General features: G+C 31.0%; 1 protein-coding gene across 3 annotated transcripts in view; it reads right to left on the reverse strand.

Annotated features, from left to right (window-relative positions):
• Positions 1–23889, reverse strand: part of LOC140451697 (adenylate cyclase type 6) — a 3083308-nt gene that overhangs the window by 2293811 nt on the left and 765608 nt on the right. The gene's annotated exons all lie outside the window — the stretch shown is intronic.

The following is a 23889-nucleotide window of genomic DNA, read 5'->3' on the forward strand; positions in this document are numbered from 1 at the left end:
ACAACAAATTTTGTACACTTTCAAGGGGTTTTACCCAAATATTTAGTGGCTTAAGTTACGTATACCTGGTGAGTTTTTAACCAAATTGCTTTTTTAACCTTGGTCAAAATTTTATCTGCGTTGCATTCACTAAAATGGTAATACTTATTTCGAATGAATGTGCTGACGATGGACTTTTTAGTCCGTAAAAGTTCTGTTGTGATGTAGCCGCCCGAAAGGGTCTTTTTAATTATACAACTTTATAAAGTATTTTTAAATAAAACTTTTATTTTCTTAATATTTTCGTGTTAGTGTTTTATATAAACTGTTTCCTTAGGTTTCTTGAGATATGAATTTTTTTCACTGATTACAGTATTTGTTCTACGTCTTCTTGACTTATTATTATAGGAGTTGACTTCCAGTCTGCTCCGTGGCTTTTTCGTTAGGTCTTTAGTGGCTGTGTCCATAGCAATATCTGTTTTGAATGTTATATTCTATATAATATATAAGTTATCTAAAGAAAATCTAAATTAAAATCTAAAATCTAAACGTTTGATCGGTTTCAAAAAAACTCAGTGAAATATAAATCAAATCAGAAAAAAGAGTTGAAAATATTTGGCATACATAAGAAGTATAAACTATACAATGACCCAAGAAATCATAGAAATAATGGACATAGCAAGATCTTACAAAAATAAAAATGCAGTGGACGATATATTAACATCATAAGTTACAGAAACAATTAAAAGATAAAGCCACGAAAGGCCTCAGCTCCAGATGATACATATGTAGAGATGAAATTTTTTTTTTTTTTTTAACATCCAATGTTTATTGCAATCTGTCTCATTATAAACAATAAGCAATATGTATAATATATGTACAATAACATAGTGGGAAGCTGCCCAGTGGCGAGCACCCAGGTAAAAGATAACATAAATATAATCTATGATATAATATCAACTAATTTAAACTTTCACTTAACAAACAGAGTTTAATACAGGTAAACATCACTGACACACATATGAGAATTACAAGGCAAAAACACAAATTAAGGAAAGATTTAGAAAACACCTGAACAGAAACTTGTTATTTCACCGCACCATGACACTATGTTCTATTTTTCCTGATTTACTAGAGGTCCAAAGGGTCTGGTCGTTTTAATCTTCTTACGTGTGAAATGTTGAGCAGATCCGTGGCCAGCGGATTTGGATGGCAGGATAGTCTGTTCTTGTATACAGAGTTTACAGCAGATATTGCTTCGCAAACTGTTGGTAGCTGTAAATCGTGGTGCAATCTGTGGTTCGTAATATACCAAGGGGCATTACAGATCTGGCGCAGTACTTTCGATTGGAAACGTTGAAGTTTTTGTATGTTGGTATTACTTGCTGTACCCCAGCTTTGTGCTGCATATTGCCATACCGGTTTTAAAATACATTTATATATCAGAATTTTGTTCTCCATTCTAAGATTTGATTTTCGACTCATGTACCAGTACATTTTCCTGTAGATTAAGCTGAGTTGAAGGCGTTTCTTCCAGATGTGGATTCCCCAATTAAGTTTGCTATCCAAATGGATTCCTAAGTATTTAACGACGTTATTAACTGGTAGTGGAGTGTTGTTTATATAAACCGGTGGCGCGACACCTTTTTTTAAAGTAAACGTTATTTGTGTTGATTTTAAACTGTTAACTTGGACCCACCACAGCTTAAGCCAGCTCTCTAGTTTAAGTAGGTGATTTTGTAATACCTGGGCTGCTTCAGCTGCTGTAGAATTTGAAGCCATGATAACTGTGTCATCGGCATATGTAGCGATTGTTGTATTGGTCGTCGTTGGGAGATCTGATGTGAATATTAAGTAGAGGGTGGGTCCTAGTATGCTTCCTTGTGGAACTCCGGAACAAATTGGAAACAGGTTAGTGATTTCCCCACCTCTTTTGACTTGAAAGAATCGATCTGTCAGGTAGAATCTTAAAAGTGAACTTATGGGATGAGGAAATATAGATTTAATTTTGGAGATAAGACCTACATGCCAAACTTTGTCGAATGCTTGAGAGACATCTAGAAATGCAGCAGTACAGTAATTTTTTCAAGTTCAAGCGAATTTCTGATAGTCTTTACCACCCTATTAATTTGTTCGATAGTACCATGTTGTTTCCTAAACCCAAACTGATAATTCGGTAAAACATTACTGTCATATAAAAAAAGCTTCAGTCTTCTCAGAAAAAGCCGTTCAAATACTTTAGATATAATAGGCAACAAGCTAATAGGACGGTATGAAGATACTTCCGTGTGATCCTTATTAGGTTTTGGAATCAGAACAATTTGAGCAACTTTCCATTGGAGTGGAACATAACCTGTTTTTAATATTGAATTAAATATATAAGTAATTAAACTTACGCCTTCATTGGGTAGATCTTTTAGTACTAAACTAGATATTAAGTCATATCCAGGTGACTTTTTAATTTCCAGATTATCAATTATTTCTTTGATTTCAGATTTCTTAACAGGTTTAATAGGTGGAGCCATTTGATATGGTGCATTTATGACTTCATGGATAGCTTGTTCTTCTTCACCTAAGACTTCCCTCTAATGCGGTTGAAATACCTCGCATAGATGATTTGCAAAAGTATATGCTTTATCTATGTCAGTTTTAGCCCAAGTGCCATTTTGTTTCCTGATTGGCATATTCATTTGTTCGTTGTGTTTAAGTTTTTTTGTTAGTTTCCACAGCGAATAGTTTGTATCATCTGCAGGTGAGAGGTTCTTTAAATATTTGTTGATTGTACTGTCTTTATGTTGGATCAGTTTTCTTTTGAGTAGTCTGCAAGCTCTATTCAGATTTGTTTTATCTTCTGGATGCCTAGTGAGCTGCCATATCTTTCGCAGTTTTCTTTTTTCCAATATGAGTGTATTTATGTGTGCAGGATAGGACTCGGAATTGTGTTTGTAATAAATTTCTGGGGTGGACGTCCAAGCAGCTTGCTGAATAACTGTAGTTAAGTGAGCAACTGCGTTTTCTATGTCACTATCACTTCTAAGAGGCAAGTTTAGATTGATGGATGTTTTTATTTCTTCTCTATATCTGTTCCAGTTTGTTCTTTTATTAGAGAGTGTTAAATGTTTAGAAGAGTTATGAATTTGGCTTTGTAGATCCATGAAGAAAGGGGAATGATCTGATGAGAGTTCAAATGAAGGAGAAATTTGGAGGTAGGTATGTGATATTCCTTTTACTATAGCAAAATCAATAAGATCAGGAATTTTTTGTCTATCAGTAGGCCAATACGTAGGCTCTCCAGTAGAGAAAGGAATTAAATGATTCTCATTAATACTTTTTAATAATTCTCGTCCACGTGAGGTTACGATTCTGGAACTCCATTTATGATGTTTGGCATTATAATCTCCAGCAGAAATGAAACGGTGTCCTAGCATCTTAAAGTATTCAGTAAAATGATCAGCTTTAATTATTTTATTTGGTGAACAGTAAACAGCAGATAGAATAATCGAGCCTTGTGACTCTTAGACCGACACTGATGTGGCTTGGATGTTAACTTTACTAATTTTATTTGTTTCATGATGCTTAATGTTATTTCTTATAATAATTGCCGTACCTCCGTGGGCTTTACCTAATGGATGTTGAGTTACATAGGTTGAATATTTGGGAATATGGAAATGGCTCTTATTAGTCATGTGTGCTTCGGAAATAAACATAACATCTATATTATGACAGTAAATAAATGCTTTAACTTCGTGGAAATGAGTGGTTAAGCCATTGGCATTCCAACAGCACATCTTTAGTTTAGTGTTGAAGGTTAAGCTTAGATATCAGAGAAATTATGAGATCAAACATCTTATCCATTCTTTCCATTAACTTATGTACTAGTAGTTCTAGATTATTTTGTATATGTTGAGGAGTTGTTGTTTCTATTATATGAGGAGTCTCATCTATGGTAGATGTATTTCTATTATCTCTTCCTGCAAGAATTTTCGCATAGCTTGTAGTTGGTTGAGTGCTTGAAGGAAATTCTGCACGAGGTGGTTGACTTGCGTTTTTATCTCTAAGTGTTGGAAATTTTTTTTTCTGTAGCTCTTTGTATATTGAGCATCCCTTATAGCTGGCAGGATGATTTTCTAGACAATTTACACATTGAACATCTTTTATATTTTTTGGTTTTGGGCATTGAGATGATAGGTGATCGCCCACACATTTTACACAGCGCGGACTCCTGTGGCAATAATTGTGGGTGTGGCCAAAATTTTGACATCTTTGACATTGGGGTAGTTCCCTTTTCGGATGCGGTGGCTCAACTGTGACAACAGAGTTTAGTAATTTTGTAATATTATATATATCTTTATTGTTACTTTGGATAGCCAGTTCTATATTAAATAGTGGCAGATCTTTTTTTGTGCCTCTTTGCTTAATGTTGGAGATGTTCAGTGCTGTATGTCCGTGCGCTAGCAACGCTTTTTTAATGTCATCTGGATCTGTTGAAGGATGTAAATTACGTATAACAACTCGGAATCCACGGTTTTGTTTCAGTTGGTATGTATGGTACTGAGTATTTTTTTCTGCTAAAGATTTTACAATTAATGAATAGTTTTTGGATGAGTCAGCTTGAACTTTAATTTGGTTGTTAGCAAGACATTTTAAAGTATATTTACCTGGAGTTATCTGCTGTAGTAATTCCTGTAGTGGTTTGATACACTCAACATTTTGGATAAATATAGGTGGTGGCTGTTCATCTTTTTTTTCTTCCAGCATTTCATCCTCTTCAATAGATTTATCATTTTCAAGTGCCTCGTATCTGTTAGATGTAAGAACAGTTTTACTTAGCCAATAATCTTTGAGTGTAGCTTGTTTGGTGTTTTTCAATTCAGGACTATTATCGTTGCGTTGACGTTTCTTGTGGTGGACTGATACTCATTCACTACCACTTTTTACCTCTTCTGCATCTGTGAGATTTTTTTGTGGTTTCTCTATTTGAAAGTTTGATAATTTTGTTTGTAGATCGATGTTGCGTATTTTAGATTTTTTCTGCTGTTCATCTAGAGAGTTGTAACTGTCTTTTCGATTTCTTCCAGGTGGAGGAGCGCGGGCTAGGCAGGATTTTCTAATGGCTGGATTTATGTCCTCAGTGCATTGGTAGCTAGTTGGTTCTTGGTTATCTAGTTGGTGATCCATAGTTTTCCACTAATTACAACTAGGAATTGTTAAGACATTCCGGCATATTTTGTTAATATACCGGACTATTTTATTTGTATTTATGTTAATAAATGTAGTAATTAAACTTGTATTAGTTCTTTGTTGGATAATTATAATAACATTGAACACAATCACTTTTTCGGTTGTTTTTAACTTTCTTGATAACAAATGGCTAATACTAATTATAGGTACTAATTACAAAAAGATAAGATAATTGTACACAAGTACTTCTTCGATGCTTGTTTCCAACACGAAGGTTCGAACGAGACTCGAACGAAAAATTATTAATGAAAAAAAAACCTAAAGACCTTAACACTATTACTAAACAAAATATTTACAACCAAAATCTTACCAGAAGACTGGCTTAGATCGACATTTATACCCATGCCTAACAAAATAAAACAAATATGTGCTTACAATTCAGACTAATTAGTGTGATGAGATACGTTCTCAAAAATTCTGCTCAGAGTTATATATTAACGTATATACAGAGAATGCGGGAAAACTCCGAGCGACAATCAATTTGGATTTTGTATGGGGCTTGGTACGAGGTAGGCAATATTTAGCTTCAGATACTATTACAAAAATCATCAGTAAGAGAGATCAGTGAGAAGACTTGTTTCTCTGTTTCATTGACTACTAAAAATCGTTTGTCTAAGTAAAAAAAAAACTCGTAGAAAGCCTAACACAACATGGTAGAGACCATAACACTTTGGCTTTTATTAAAAACGTGTACTGATATAATAGCGCCGGTCAAAATAGACGACTACCTGACAACAGAACTGTAAAAAAAAAGAAGCTCATCAAGGCTTTCAATACTTTCTCCAATATCATACAATATATATTCCGATAAGATCTTTCAAAGTGCCCTCGAAAATATTGAAATAAATATCAACGCGGAACACATAAACAACTTAAGATATGCAGACGACATCGTCATTATTGCGGACAGTGTTAACAGCTTGCAAATACTTCTGAATGTCATAACCAGAGGAGACCATTTAGGGCTTAAAATAAACACAAATAAAACAAAAGTAATGGGTGGTAGAATTACACCAAATGCCAATATTAATATTTGTATCTACATCAAGATATAACCCATAAAACATTTCAGTATATTGGTTGCTGAATAACAAAGACCACGAGGTCCAAAAGAACTCATATAGAGTATGCTAGGTCCGCTTCTTAAAGAATGGAGAAAGTGCTAATAAACTCTACCTTATCATTGGATATTCGATACCGATTTGTATATGCGTTTATTTATTCCATACTGTTATATGAAATAGAAACATGGAATTTCATACTGTTATATGAAATAGAAACATTGAGATGTGAGGTTTTTAAAGAATGCTGATGATCATTGCGACAAAACACATAATAAACAATGAGATGCTGAAAAGGATGGAAACTGAGAGAGACTTTTTAAATATTGTAAAATAAAGAAAAAAAAACGGGTTATCTTGGACACATTTACAGAGAAGAAAAATATAACTGTCTACAACTAATAATGAAAGTGGATGGAAAATGAGGTCGTCCAAGAAGAAGGTGCTGGTGGCTATGGAATGTAAGAGACTAGACAAGCACGGACATTCATTTTTTATTAAGAGCAGCTCAACAGAAAGAGAAATTTGCTGTAAATATCGCCAACAATTAATAATTAAAAAAGTAACTTAAGAAGAACGCACTTTTCGTAACTATAAAAGTTTTGAAGTTTATTGTTATCAGATGTCCAACATACAGATACCTAAAGTTATTAACATTCATTGCCTTCATCAATTCTTGGTCTTTAGTGGTTGTTATAAGTAATCCAAATACCTTAGTTATTTGGTTGAAAATTTAAATAAATAGTAGGAACAAATGACTAAAATTAAGATAAGAATCAGAAAGGCAAGATTAACTCTCATCAAAATAAAAAAATCTTTAACATTCATGATGTAAAATGGGAAATTAAAGTTCGTTTCTAAAATGCTACGTATTCTCTGTTCTTCCATACTGAGTAGAGACAGGGTTCTTAATTGTAGTACCACTGAAGAGGCTCGCATAATTTGAAATGTGGTGCTTTAGATGTATATGAAGGATTTTCTAAATATACAAAAACTTCAACTAAGAAGTTCTACAGAAAAATGGGTTAAGAGAGCGAACTAGCCCTAACCATAAAATATCATAAACTGGAATACCTGAGCCATATAATGCCTAATGAACAATAATACAACCTACTTTTGACCCTACTTTAAGGATAAGTTGAGTGAAAAAAGAGGTCCAGGAAGAAAAAAAAATTTCCTGGCTTCATAACCTACGAAAATAGTTTAACTTGATTACTACCGGACTTAAGAGCAGTAGTCAAAAATGTTAGTGCACAACATCTTTAACCAATAGGCACTATAAGATCGGCTAAAAATTTATTAGCCAATGTCTTAAAATATTCGTTATATTGTTCTGGTTTATTGTCGGTTTCTGGTAGAGAGTATACTGCTGAGAGTAGCTTGCAGACGATCCTTTAAAAAGTAACACTTACTGTATAGTGGTAAAATCTATTAGACTTTTGAGAAACCAGAAAATACGTATCCAAGTTTAAGAAAAATGTAGGGCCTTGTTATCTAGAAGGAAAATGGTGAAATTGTTCGACTATAATTACTTTCTTTTATAAATATAAATAAAAATTTCTGAACGAAAATCCTCATTCAATATTTATTTATAATGAAATAGTTTATATTTTTAACCGATCGCTTGTAAAAACAACTGGTAGATATATTTACTTTCGAATCAATAATAGACATTGAAAAGTACGCAGAGAACAAAGTAAAACAGTAAATTTATTATTTCTGGCTTATTACTGTTTTATTCTAATTAAAATATAAAGTGGAAGCAAATGAACAGCATTTTCGAATAAACACTATTGTCTAAAAATAACTAAAATCACTAACAAAACACAATGTATTGTTTGCAGATTTTGAGAATTAAAGGCAATAAAAAATTTGAGTATTTTTGGATCTTTAAATAAATAGCAATAGTTTGTTTTCGTTTTACATTTATGTTAAAATATAAATAGCAAAATTTATGTTGTAGTATTAATTTATGTTCAAATTTTTGTTAAAAATCGGGAAGAATTTAATTTATTTTAAAACAAATATTTACAGAATAAAATGACCTACATAAAAACTAACAGCTACCGTTCTCCAAATTTGAACCATATATATTTTTAACAAAGTTTTTTTGAAGTCAACAAAAACATTTTTAAATACTTCAATATATTTACTCTTACTTATATCTTATTATTGAGAACTAAGTAGATTTAGAAGAGACTATTTTTCTAAAGTTTTCCATTAAGTATTTCGTTGATATCATTTGACCGGTTTTTATGCTAGAGATATATATTATTTCTTTTATACAACAAAACTGTTATGATGATCGACCGAAATGTAAACAATTATAGAAGTTATGTGGTCTGTTATTATTTGGAACTAAAACTCCTTTTTTCTATTGGTCTCAATGATTTGATAATTATGTATTAACATCATCAGGGTAAAACTACAATATAATTTTGATTAAAAATAGTTAAAGACAATGTTACAAATTATTGACTTAAAGTATACAATATGACAATGTCACTCTGACACAATGGAATACCTCAATTTTATATACTTTTAAAATATACATCAAGGTTAAAATTTTATTGTTTATATAGAAAAAATAATTCAGAATATTAAGAATATTGCAGTAGATATTGCTTAATAAAAAAAGAGGTAATAAATTACAAAGCCAACACGGGACAATTAAGCAATATCTATTGTAATATTGTTATTACTGCTTTGAATGAACATTTCATAAATATACAAAGATGACTATTTTCCAATGCGTAAATAATTGTCCATGAGCAAAAAAGTAAATTTCGCAAATATCTAATGGTTGGCTTTGTAATTTGTTTATTGCCATAAATAATAAGACATTTTTGAGATCCCTAACCAAATTTTAAAAAAAGCGGAAAAAGCAACGCAAAAGTTACTACCACATAAGTCGAGAGATGCCTACGACAAGGAATATGAAAAATTACCGCACTGGATGACAGGAAACTATGTAGTGCAGGGAAATAATCATTTTTTCATGACACTCGTCCGGTCAGGCAAACGACAGTTGTTTTGAGTAGTATGGAAGTCTACAACAAAAACCTATATGTTTCCTGCGGTCGATTTTTTGGACTTAATTAGTTATTATCAAATTAAAGTCAAAAAACGGAAAATTTTTGCTTTTTTCGCCTATCAGCAAAAAGTGAAGCATTTTAAAAAAAATTTTAAAAGAGAAGAAACTTATAAGTCATATAAAAACCTTCAAAATGGCGTTTTCTAAATGTTTCTATCCTTATTTGTAGCTTAGAAAGTTGCAGCAAAAATTTCTGTTTTTTATAAATGTTATTAACCTTTTTGAAAATAAACTTATAACATTTATATTTCATCAATTGCTGTGTCTTGTAGTGCTTAAAATATGATCAAAATTTTAAAGTGATCGGTCAAATAGTTTTAAAGTTATGTTATTTGTTCATCACAAATTAATTTTTTTGCAACAATATGAGTCAGAAAATTATATATTTTTAGTAATTGTGAGGGTAGTTCCTGGAAGAAAAAGACTTGTTCTATTATTTACATTAAAAAAAATTAAGAAAATTAATTTTAAATATTGTAAAATAATTTTGCAAAAACATCTCGATTTTTTGCTTATAAACAATTAGAATAACTTTTTAACCATTGCCTGTAAGAATATTATTTATTTATATTTAAAAAGCCTGAATTTTTTTACAAATTTAAAAGAAAAAAAATTTGTTTTAAATAATTTGGGTTAATAAGTTAGCTTTTTTTATTTAATTCATAACAGCTTTGTTTATAATAATTAAGAAATCTAATTAGCGTTATTTAAAAGAACATACTTAATAGTTTTAACGTACCAAATTCTAAAAAGATGGCCTTTTAATGAAATCGTCCACAAAGCTTCAAAATGTGGTGCTTAAATCGGCTGGCTTCGAAATTCATGGGAGCCGAAGGGAGGTACAGTCCATCTAATTTACATACCGTTGCACGTCATTATCTACGTCAGAGATCGAAGTTGACATAGTTGCCAAAGTATAAAAAATTCCTGAATCTATTTTAAATCAAATAGGTCACATAATTATTGCAAAAGTGGATTATACAACAAAATAAATTAATATTTAATGTAAATAAATAGAAACAAAACAATTAAAAAATAATCTTGTTAAAAACAATTTGAGCCGCTTGTTTAAAAAACAACATAGTTTAATTAATAGTAACTAATAAAAACAAAACTAAAGTGTCAACACCGCAACTGTCAAATAAGTGTTACCAATTTATGCCAAAATTTCACCTTCGTTCGATTACAGTTACAGTGTGTTCCGAACAAATAAAAACGCTTTATAATGCATTTATACAAATTAAATGAAACATATTATTGTGTATTTCTTTAAGTTAACATTAATAGAAATCTTTAAATATTATTTCTACGCGTATATAATAAAATATGTCTAGTGGCTGTAATGCCAGTGTACTCGGCAAAGTGATTCTAAAAAGAACACACCTACTGCCTAAATATTTCGTGTTGGTATCATATGACGTCACGGGCTATGACGCCGATGACGTGTAACGGAATGTAAATTAGATGAAGTATATTATAAGGAGCTGTTAACTGTATCTCTGGTTTTTATTTATGGATTTCGACGTTCCTTTTTAAAGTTGTATGTACTGTTTGCGTACATTACGAATATGCATTATTTTAATAAATAAATTGTTAAATAAACTATCTAATTTGTTTAAACAATTTTTTTTTCAAATTTTTATTGTAATATTTGAGATAATTTTTATTTAAAAACTTATTGAAATGAAAATTTATACTTCTTTAATAAAATTGTAAATAATTTATTTATAATAGATTTTATGTAAACAACAAATTGTCCTCTTCAATTGTTTCTAAAAATAGTATAGCTTTGGAAATCTTAAATAAACTAGGTTTCATTTCTTGCTAAAAATGCTATAATTAAAACTAAAGTTAATAAATTATATCTGTTAATATATTCTTTTAATAAGGAAATATAACGGTTCTTATAATTATTTAAATATATATATATATACATATATATATATATATATATATATATATATATATATATATATATATATATATTCATTTATGAGTTATACAAACAATAATAACATCGTAGTTTTAACATTTAATTGCCACAGTGTAAACAAAGATAGTATACTATTTATAGATCACTGCTGAAAATTAAATTGTATTCTTTTCTTCAACTCTTAAAATGTGTTTAAATTTAAAGAAAAATTTTCCATAGATATTTTAGGCTGTAGTAAACTAAATTATATTATTTGTTGTATTATATTTCCAATATCCTTTAAATAAAAATATAAACAATGCTGCCCTTTTTTAGATTTACACCTTTAATAATCAAAGTTCCATATCGCCCGTTTTTAGCGTTTATTGGATTATTCCAATATTGGAAATTTTAAAATTTTACCCTCAACTCTGACTTTCATAATTACACGACAAGACACGGGAGGTTGATAAGCGTGTGTAACACTCCACAACTCTTTTTGAAACTAGTCCTGATTTTTCAGGATCTAAATTTTACAATAGTTTGCCACTTAATATGAGAAATAAAAATAATACTTAAAAATTCAAAAATAAATTAAAATCATGCTTGATCCAATTATGCGTTTAAAACCTAAATGATTATTTTGACTTAATAAAAGACTACAGGGAATGAGGACCGACGGGGTTCAGAGACGCTCTATATTGTAAATAGAATATACATATATTGCATTTTTTTTACATTAATCTATATTTTGTTGATCATGTTTTATGTAATCCTCTATAACTTGTTGATTATGCTTTATGTAACTATATGACTTGTCCTATATCACATTGTGATCTCATTGGATTAATAAAGAATATTCTATTCTATTTTAATAATTACTTAATTGGTTATTAATAGCGAATTCCAAAATAGCATTCATATTATCACTCAAATTATTGTCTATAATATTTATAGGTTTATAATGATAAAATTCATTCTGACATGATTTATGATATACAACATTATTTTCTGAGAAATATTGATTGCTTACATTATGCAAATTACGCAGACGGGCATCTATTGTTTTACAATAATACTCTTTCGATTGACTTTTTATTTTATCAACAACATTATTTACTGTACTTTTTTTTAACTATTCTATTAGTAGAAGTATCTTTTAATCTAATTCTCTCACTACAATAAAAGCAACATTCAGAAAAATTAAATTTTCTTCCCACAGCTATTTCCTTTCTGCGCCCAACGTAAGCCTGTGAAGCATTTATAGCAGCTACTTGAATGTTACACGACCGTATGTAAGCGCTTTGATAAGATTTGTGCACCTCAAATCTTCCAAATTTTCAAATAAAATGTGTTATTTATCCTTTCTTTCCCGACTGGCTTTAATAAACGATTGGATTCCTCTTTTTTCGCAACTACAACGGGTTCAGGTGTTATACCCTTGTCACAAATTAAAAATAACGATTCTACTTTAGTCAATTCGTTCAAGCTCAAACAATGTTCTCAAATATATTTGATAGAACGTAGTTATTAACAATTTACTATTTTTGATGAAAATAAGTGATTTGTGTTTAAAAAAAAACCGCATGCAATGATGACAAATTGCATGCTATGAGTTTTCTGATGGGTATTCTTAATTTCGAGTTAATTTCATGTAATCTAATGAACTATCCTACAATAAAGTCGTCCCAAGAATGCAACTCAGTAATATTGGCAATATCAATTTAAAGTCATCTAAAACATATGTTAATATATATATATATATATATATATATATATATATATATATATATATATATATATATTAATGTAATATTAAAAGTCAGTATAGTATAGTCATATACAAAACTATATATTGAAATAAAATTCACACTCAAATATCTTAAACAAAAAATATCTTATATAAGGATTATCAAAATTTTGTTCTACGTACGTGAACCTTCAAAAATTAATGTTATATACTATATAAATTAAAATTTCAAATCAAAATTGTTGTTCTATATCTCCTGATAAATATTTCTATCTTTTCTGAAGCAATTAAAAAAAAACTTTATTGATAAAGAAAAACTGACGAATGTTAAAAAAAACTATCTCTCTGATGATGAGTTGTCCAAATCCTTGTTCCTTGTAGCCTACACTATCTATTCTTAGCAGTTCCCTAGGTAATCAGCAATCTTACAACAAATTATTGCGAGCCTCTCGTCTTCAATGATCTGCTTCAGATGCACGTATCGTTAAAAAAAAACGCTAGCCTCTTCTCCTCTCGATAAACTGAATCTCTCGTTCCGGCCTGAACAGTGACTCTTGGAATATATAAGTAGAAAAGTATGACTTACAATATTTTACTGGATCAGCTTCCGTCAGGATACACTTAGTCCACGAAAACTCACAAACATTCACTTCTAATGCTTACTATCATTTGGGAACCGCCAAAGAACTACGACTGTTCGCCTTGCATCCTTGGAAAACAACTGATGATCTTTTTTTCCTCTAAAATCTAGCTAAACTCTCATTCATCTATCTCTCCCACTTTTTTTCACTCTTTGCCAAGCAAAGTTCGTCATATTTATCCCCATTTAGATAACAAACAACAACCTTAACTACAATTATAACTTTTCTAAAAACTATTAACATGTTAATCGTTTCTACAAATTCTTAAAAACTAACGGAGAAATATAATTTCTTAATTCTACCCTATTGTCTTTATTCACTGTACAAGTCCATTTGGAAAACCCGGTCGTATTGTTCAATTCACTACGTGCACTCAAATATATTTTACAAAGAAAATAATTTATGCATATCTTAAATTTTGTTTACTACAGGTAATCCAAAGATAATGGACTTTTATTCCTTTGCAATATCTTTCATAGTTTATCAGTTGAAATATTTTGAATTATTATGTTTTATAATTTGAAATATATTAAGAGCAAACCAATATTATTTTTAATTTTACATAGCATAACAGCTCCACGCCATTTGATTTGCCGAAAACTCTTTGTTAATTTTTTTAATGACATAAGTTTTCCAGGATCAAATTATTTCACAATGTTATTAAAATCTACTCATGATACTGATATATGTCGTGAATGTTAAAAATACCCCGTACATTGCCTGTCTCTATGTGCGCTAATTCATAACTATTTACCCCATTTTCCATATTGACCCTATATGGACCTTCAAATACCGGCATCAATTTAGCACAAACACCATATTGTAAATTCGACACCCTCAGTGCCCTCACTAAGACTTTATCTCCTTTCTGGAATGTGATCGGCCTTCTTCTTCGGTTCCTCTCTTGCCTTTGGAGATATTTCTCTCCACTTCGTCGCAATCTTCTTTGGACCATCTCGATCACTTCTTCGTATTGTCTGGGGGCGGTGTCTTCCTACGGTCTTGTAGGCATTGTTCCTTTCATTATATATAAAGGCGTCTCTTTGGTAACCGTATTTGGTGCACAGTTCAAATACGTCTCGATCTCAAACACTTTTCTGTCCCAATGTCAATGATGTTCTTCAGCAGCAATTCGTAGAAATTTTGTGACTTCTTGTATAAAACGCTCCGAAGGGTTGCTCTGTGGATGGCGGATGCTTATAAATTTTGTATTGATGCCTCTTTCTCTTAACTCCCCTTTAAAGCGTTCGTTCCTAAAGTATGTCGCATTATCCAATAAAATATTGTCTGGTCTTCCCACTGTTTCTATAAAATCGTCTATCTTCCGAATTATTTTAATTCCTTTCGTGGTTCGACATGCGTACAATGTAACATATTTTGAGAAAAGATCCACCATAACTAGTATGTGTTGTTGGTATCAAATCGCTCAACATATCAATGGCGACAATATCCAGTTTCTTCCGCGCTACGACGTTTTTTGTGACGTTCTCATTTTTGAAGTTCCTACTTTTATACTTCTGACATGTCACACAATTTCGAGTCACCTCTTTGGCTATTGTATAGTCCTGTCGACAAATGTAGTTCTCCCTGAACATAAGCCACACCTTTCTGCTTCCAATATGTCCGTTGTCACAGTGTAACTTTAAAAAAACTTCTTTTGCCATCTGCTCCGTGATTACATATAGTTCTTTACCATCAACCCTCTTAAAATATAAGTTATCTTCTTGTTCAGCCCTTTGTTTTCCTCTTTCATCCAATTCTTCCTGATTTTCCCTGATCTGAGCCAAAGAAAATAAGCCTGCTTCTTCTCTCATTATGTTCATGCCAACGTGGAGAGTTTTGTGATCCTCTTTGCGAAATTGTTCATCTCTCGTCAACGCATCTGCCAAGATATTGTCAGTTCCTTTGATATATTTAAATTCAAAATCATACTTTTGAAGTAAAAGAATGCCCCTATGAATTCTATTATTTACCAGCCTATTTTTCATTATGTGTACCAACGCTGCATGGTCTGTTTCAATGGTGAATTTTGCCCCAAGTCGGTAAAAACGTAATTTATTTACACAAAATAATACACTGGCAAACTCTAATTCAGTGACGCTGTATTTTCTCTCATACGTTTTGGTTACACGGGAGACAAAACAGATTGGCACCTCTATATCGTCTTGGATCTGTGATAACACCCCTGCGAATTTTTTTATGGAAGCATCGGTCCTGAGAATGTAAGGTTGATCATATCTTGGATGGTGTACTCTTACAGCTGTGGAAAACGCTCCTTTTAAATTTTTCCATTTCTTGTTCAGTTCTCCATTTCCACCTGACATTTTTTTTAAGTAATGCTATTAACGGTATTTCTTTTGTGCTGATGTCTGGTATCAGCTTTTTCAAGTAGTTTACCATTCCTAAAAATCCCCGCAAAGTTTTTAAATTGGTTGGCCTAGGGTAGTTATTTATGACTTCGATCCTATCTTCTGCAAGATATATCCCTTTTGTGTCTAATTTGAAACCTAAATACAGTATTTCTTTTTGGAAAAACTGACACTTTTGAATATTTAATTTTAATCCCGCTTGATCAAGTTCTTCGAGAACAGTATGAATATGTCGTAGATGGCTTGTTAAATCTGGTGAGAAAATTAATAAATCATCTATGAAATGTACAACAAATTCTCCATGCCTATTTAGGATTGTGTGTAATGCGCGAACCAAAGCAGCGCATGCACTCTGTAGTCCAAATGGTACCACCCTAAATCGGTACACCACTCCGTCGATAGAAAAAACGGTATAATTTCGACACTTTTCTGCCAAAGGTATTAACCAAAAACCGTGCTTTAAGTCGATTTTGGAGAAAATGTGTGATCCTGTGATTCGTCCAAATATGGCTTCGATGTTCAAAGGCGCTTCGTATTGTGCGATTGTGTGTGAATTAATGTTGCTTGCATCTAAACATAATCGCAAATCACCACTCGACTTTTTTACGCATACTATCGGGTTGATATATGGAGAGTCACATCTTTCAATCACCTTGTCTTTGATCATATTTTCAATTTCCTGTCCGACGCTTTGCCTGTATTTATACGGGATTGGATATGTTTTCGATTTAAAATTTTCCAAGTTTTTAACTTTAAAGGAATGTTCATAATTTTTAGCCACTCGGCTTTCTTCGTTAATAAGATCTCCATAATTCTCTAAAATCTTCTCTATTCCTTTTCCATGTTTTCTCCACATTTATTTTTTCTTTCATCCTCATTTTGTTCACATGTGTTCACTGTCCATATTAGTTCTTCACAAAATTCTGGATTCTCGTCCATAATTGCCATTTCTTCTCTGTCCTCATCCTTTATTTCTTCTTCTGTTTTTTCTTTATCTTCCATTTCCATTTGGTATTCCGAGCACCACGTTTCTACTCCTTTTATTTCTCTTATGATAACTTCCTTTTCTTCCGGCTTCCTTTCTGTTTTATCGTCGGTTCCAACAATTCTTCTGTACCTTCTATTTCTAGTTTTTCTCTTGTCTCCACCTTGTTTTCCTGCTTTCTTTTCGAACTCTTCTTCTTTTTCTTCCTTCTCTTTTTCTCTTCTGATTGATTTTTTTTTGTACTTTCGGTTTATCCCCTACAGTCATATTGATTTCTTTATGTTTTTCCTGTTCATTTATGTGTTGTCTGGTTCTGCTCTGATTTTCAGTTTATTTTCCGAAAAATTAATGGTGATATGTTTTTTACTTAATTCATCAATTCCCGCTATCATATCATGATTTAAATCTTCGATCACCACACATTGCATAATATAGAATTGGTCTCCAACTCTGATCCGTACTCCCAAACCTTCGTTTACTGTCGTCAATTTTTTATTGTTTGCACCCACTAAAGCAACCCTAGGAATCTTATACACAAATCTGTCCAACTTTAATTCTTTTACTAGTTTTTTATTGATTAAAGATATCTCCGACCAAGAACCAATCAAAACTTTAATCGCTTTATGTTTTATAAAGGCATCTAAAAATATTAGATTGGAATTAGAATTTTGTCGTTCGTTTCCCGCCAACTGTATAAGCTCTCTCGGGTGATAAAATATACCGGAGAGTTTTTTACTTTTGTTTAGTGGATCCTGTCTGGATTCGTTGCATACATCTTCTTCCTCGTTTTCTATTGCTACATGATTTATCTCCCTTCTATTTTGTCGTTGGAAGCTCTGATTATTTCTACCGTCCCTTTGTTCATTCGTATTCCTATTCGGAGGATTTTGTGCAACTCTGTTCCTGTTGTGATTTTCATATGTTCTATTTTGTGTGTCATTCCTTCTATCATAATTTTGTTGTCTAGTGTAATTGTGGTATTCTCTTGGCCTATATTCATTTGTTGATCGGGGATGTCGATTTCTCTGGTCATAATTTGATTGATACCTTCTTTCCGGTCCATTATATTGGTCATGTTGTCTTCTGTTTCTCATTTCTCTTCTTTTCGCTTCTTTTAATTGAAAGAATTGTCACAAACTATCAATATCTTGATAGTTTCTCAAAATCACGTGATCCTCCAACGTTTCTTCGAAATGTCTGCTTATCATTTCTACCAGTTGTTCGGTAGAGTATTTGTAATCTAGATATTTTGAATTGTTATATATCTGCAAAGCATATCTTCCAGATATTCCCATTTTCTTGAGATATTTTCCATTCTGTAGCTCTTGGTTGATTTCCCTCTGTTTATTTTTCCCCCAGAAATAATTGAGAAATTTATTTTCGAAATCTGTCCAATTTTCAAACTCATCTTCTTTGCTTTCATACCGTAACGCTGCTTCTTCTTTCAGATGGTTTCTAATTGTTTCTTTGCAATCGTCAAAATATCTAACATGTTGCAATTTAGTTTTTAAATTTTTAACAAATGGTACTGGGTGTGTCGTTCTAATGTCCCCGCCAAATTGTACTTTCGCCTCGCTTGAGCTATGGACGATAATTTCTTTTCTCTCTCCTCCTGTTTGTTGTTTTATTTCTGCAATATGTTTTTCATTTTGCTTTAATCTCCTTTCTACTTCTTTCCTGTCTTCTTGTAGCGCCATTTCAAATTTTTCTTCTAACTGTTCTTATTCCTTTTTCTGTACAGTCTTAATATCTTTCATTTTAGTTTCTATTTCTTCTCTCTGCATTTCTAGTTTCTTCTCTGTTTCTTCTCTGACTTTTTCTAAACAGATTTTTACATCATTTTCATATTTGTCCAAACGCTTTTCCATTTTCCTATCATTTTCTTCTAATTTTTGTTCATAGTTTTCCAGACGCTGCTCTATATTCCTGTTGTTTAGTTCTATTGATTGTTTTGTTTCATCCATTTTTAGTGCTGTTTCTTGTTGATTTCTATCCATTTTCTTTGATGTTTCATTCATTGTTTGTGTCTATATTTGCATCATTGCTAATAATTTTTCTAACATCCCTGTTTCTTTTCTTTCCTCCATTATTGTAGCATTTCCTTCATTATCAGATCCTTCTTCAGCAATTGTTTCCTCTTCTCTGTTATCCTCCTTCCTTTCTTGTATTTTGCTTTGACTCCTTGTGGTCGACATATTGTTTCTTTACGTTACTGTTTTTGTCCCCGCCAAAAGTAAAATTTTGCAACACTCTATATGTTGCGGAACACGATAAATATTTCTCCCCAAATTTAATAAATTTTCTCGACAAATATCAAATACGCAATCAGTAAAATTCAAATAATTCAAAATAACTTTCCAATGTACGATTGGTAAAGAAAATAAAAATCAAATAATTCAATAGCAGTAAATATCAACTAACTACGATCAATCAATAAATAAAATTTTTATCCACTGGAAAAAGATTGTCAAACTACTTTCAGATTCAAATTCCCTCAATGTTATATATTTTTTTTTTATCTCTGGATCACCTGTACTTATACCGAATCTCTTTTTCTACCATTATACGTAAAGCTGCGATATTTTCAAGCCCCACGGTTTGGAAGCCAGTTAATGTGATATTAAAAGTCAGAGGTGCGCCAAGCAATTAATTAGCTAATTAATTAATTAATTAAACTTATTTAAATGATGCAATTATGATTTTATCACACTATTTAATTCTCTTATCTCAGGGTTATATTCGTGCTTCAATATCTATGCTTTACATATGATAGGTAAGGTCTAAGGAATATCGGAATAATAGTCATATATTCCAAAATTATAAAACGGACACTGGACAGTTAAGTAACATATATTGTAACATATTGAACAAAATTTATAAATATTAAAAATAGCCAACATTCATCTTAATAACAACTAACCTTAATAATTCATCAAATAAATATTATTCTTCTAACTTTTCTTTTATTGTTATTTTTATTTTTACATTTGAAATAATTTTAATTTTTTATCGTATAGCTGTAACGAACGTGCTTAAGACAATTTCTTCTTCTTCTTCTTCGTTTGTTTTTGGGTTTCGATTATATAATCATTTACCCAGTACATGTAAGGTTATGCTCGTCTTGCTGTAGGCAATGCACAACCAGGGATAAATTTCTACTTCTGTTTACTTTACTGCTAATTGACAACTGGGTGATACTGAAAGATCAGCTTTTCCATTTGTTTATCTTCTTCATTTAAGGTTACTTTTTACTGCTAATTGACAACTGGGTGATACTGAAAGATCAGCTTTTCCATTTGTTTATTTTCTTCATTTAAGGTTACTGTTTACTGCTAATTGACAACTGGGTGATACTGAAAGATCAGCTTTTCCATTTGTTTATCTGGTTTATCTTCTTCGTTTAAGGTTACTGTTTACTGCTAATTGACAACTGGGTGATTGACAACGTGCTTAAGACAATTTAATCTTGACATTCAATATTTCAAATACTTCAATGTCAGTTTTTATTTGTGAAATCTTTTAAATTCTGTGAGTGTTTTAAAATGTATTTGTACGCCATTTTTTGTAATGTTCAAATTAATTTTAGTTTACTCCTGAGGAAGCTTTTAAATAAATGGCGAAATATTGAGTAATTTAGAAAAAAGAAAGATTTTTATTATAGACCACTTTACCCGATAATTTAAACGTATATATATATATATATATATATATATATATATATATATATATATATATATATATATATATATATATATATATATATATATATATATATATATATATATAGACTTTTAAAAGTCATTTTCCAAGTTAATATGCTCGTTTTCTAACTTGACTGCACCGTACTGAAGACGACCAATAGTCAGAAATACGTATATACGGTTGCCTTCCATCGATATACCATTTTTGGTTTTCTGTTTTGCGAGACATGCCATAACTTTTTACTTTTATTATTCACTCGCAATATCCTTTTCCGTTTGTTTTAAACGTTTCAACGTTTCGCATTCCTTTCCCCAGGTAGCTGTAGCTTCCTCCGTGGTTGGTGTTAGTTGTTGCCCTGGAAACCATCAGGGTCTTCTAACTGTAATGCCACAAATTGATTGCATTGCTCCTGTAGTGACCCTTTCCCAAGTTAATATGCTCCTTTTTTAACTTGGCTGCACTGTACTGAAGATGACCAATAGTCAGAAATACGAATATACGGTTGCCTTCCATCGATATACCATTTTTGGTTTTCTGTTTTGCGAGACATGTCATTACTCTTTATATATATTTATATATATATATATATATATATATATATATATATATATATATATATATAATATATATATATATATATATATATATATAATATATATATGTATATATATATATATATATAAAAGTAGTCCAAAATTTTTTGACTAGTTTGGAAAAAATATGTAAATACTTTTTTCTTTTTGGGTGTGGTAGTCAATAAAAAATAGAGCTTTGCTAAGGCGTACTACTTATTCTGAATCCAAGCTCTCGGTGGTTTTTTGCCAAAGGTCTACAAAGAAAATTACTATGTTGTAACAATTTGAATGATGCAATAAAAAAGCTATACAAAACTTACCCGAATGTAAGATTCGTGGCATAAACAACAACGTTAAATAACATGATAATACTAAAATTGCAACTAAACTTAAAGATGTTACTGATTAAAAAGACACTTTAAAAATTAATACATACGTTAAAAAGATAAAAAACAAAATGAAAGACGACATGTTAAAATAGTCGTCGTTGCAAGCTTGATTTCAGTCACATTTCACGAGCAGAAAGAGAAAGAGGGAGGACAATTATTGTTTAAATAGTTTGAAGAAAATACAAAAAACAACTTTAAAACTAATGTCTCACAAAATACTGATTATGAATTTTGAGTACTACCAACTGTAATACCAACTTGAAATTGAGCGGGAAATTACAAATATTATTTATAACATAAGCAATAAAAAGAAAATAGTATTTAGTAAATAGGTTTAGAAAAAACAACTAAACAAAACAAAACTGAATTAATAACTGGAGTTTGATCAAAAATATTCAATTAATAAAGAAATTTTAAAAAAGAAAAAAGAAAGAAAACTCTGAGATGCAAAATAGCTCAGTCAAAAGTCAATATAAAATTGTAAATTTTGCTAAGATCATGGATCTCAGATCTTTTATTCAGATTGTTATTATTACTCTTGCTGATATGTACCATCTCTAAGAAAGTTCTCTTAAATTTATTTTTCTCTCTGGCTAATATTTTTACATTGTTGAAATCTATCTTATGGTCTAGATGGATAGTATCCTCTGCCAAAGCATAAGTAGGTTTGTTTATTCTACAGTCACTCTTATGAGAAATGATACGACTAGACAGATTCCTTTTAGTTTCACCAATCTACGTGGATGGACATTCAGTACATTGAATGTAATAAACAACATCTGTAGTCTCTAAAGTGGTTAGGGGTTGTTTTATTTTACTATACAGCTGATGTATGGTTTTGATGTTCTTGTTAGCTATTTTATATATATATATATATATATATATATATATATATATATATATATATATATATATATATATATATATATATATATATATATAATGGCTATACACCCCAGTGTGGGGTTAAACCGCAAATGCTTTAGTCTTAGGATTAGTCTTTTTTGTTTATCTTATCTTCTTGACAATATCTCTCCATTTTTTCCTGTCTCTAGTTCTTCCTCTCCATTCTCTGACTTCTGCCCTTTGGAGGTCTTCTTCAACTTCTTGCAGCCACTTTGATCTCGGTCTTCCCCTTCTCTTTCTTCCTCCTGGATTCCATTCTATCATTGCGTATGTCACTGCCTCATCGCCTACTCGCCAAATGTGACCTAACCATCTAACTCTGCATTGCTTTATTTTAGTTACGATGTCTTCCTTAAGTTCTTCCTTAATTTCTGCATTTGTTCTGCTTCTATATTCATTTTGCTCTGTTCTGATTGGTCCTATATGGTTCTCATAATCTTTCTCTCTGCTATTCTTAATATTATTATTTTTATCTTATTTTATCTTTATTATTATCTTAATTCTGCATATAATAATATTGGCCTAATTATGGTGTTGTAAATGCTCATCTTACTTTTTTTAGTCAGTGTTTTGCTTTTAAGTAATCTTTTGTTTGCAAAATAAGCTTTCTTCGCTGCTAATATTTTTTCATTTATTTCGGATTTCCTTTCTCCGGATTTACTTATTGTAACTCCTAGGTATTTAAAGTATTCTACTTCTTCAAACTCAAAACTTTCTATTTTGATTTTTCTTTCATTGGTTTTTTCCCTAATCTTAATATTTTTGTCTTTTCTTGATTTAATCTTAGCCCCATTACCTCCCCTTTCTCTCTTATTTCTTCTAGCATTTCTTTCATTATTTTTCTGTTCTTTGCAATAATAGCAATATCGTCTACATATGCAATTATTTGACCACCTCTTGTTCTGAGATTTCCTTTATTTATATTTCGTAGTACATATTCTAATGCTAGATTAACCCTTAATATCCTAGCGTGACATATAAGTTACGCATTATTGTGTAATTTAAACAGCGCCTAGTAAGGAAACTTGTGATAGGATTGCATAGATGGTGTAAGGATTGTGTAATTTAACAGTTCCTCTAATGCATTTTTACTAGTTTACAGATATAGTGTACGAAAATTTTGTGCCTGTAAACATTTAAAATAAGCTGTCGATAAATATTGAGAAAAAATGGACATTAATCTAGAGTAAGTACATTTATTTTTTTATCTTGCAATTTTTTAGCTCAAAAAGTAAGTTAAGCTTTACATAAAGGTACATAACGTACATCTTTCACATTTTATTCA

Source organism: Diabrotica undecimpunctata, chromosome 1, assembly GCF_040954645.1.
Source record: "Diabrotica undecimpunctata isolate CICGRU chromosome 1, icDiaUnde3, whole genome shotgun sequence".
Classification (NCBI taxonomy): Eukaryota; Metazoa; Arthropoda; class Insecta; order Coleoptera; family Chrysomelidae; genus Diabrotica; species Diabrotica undecimpunctata.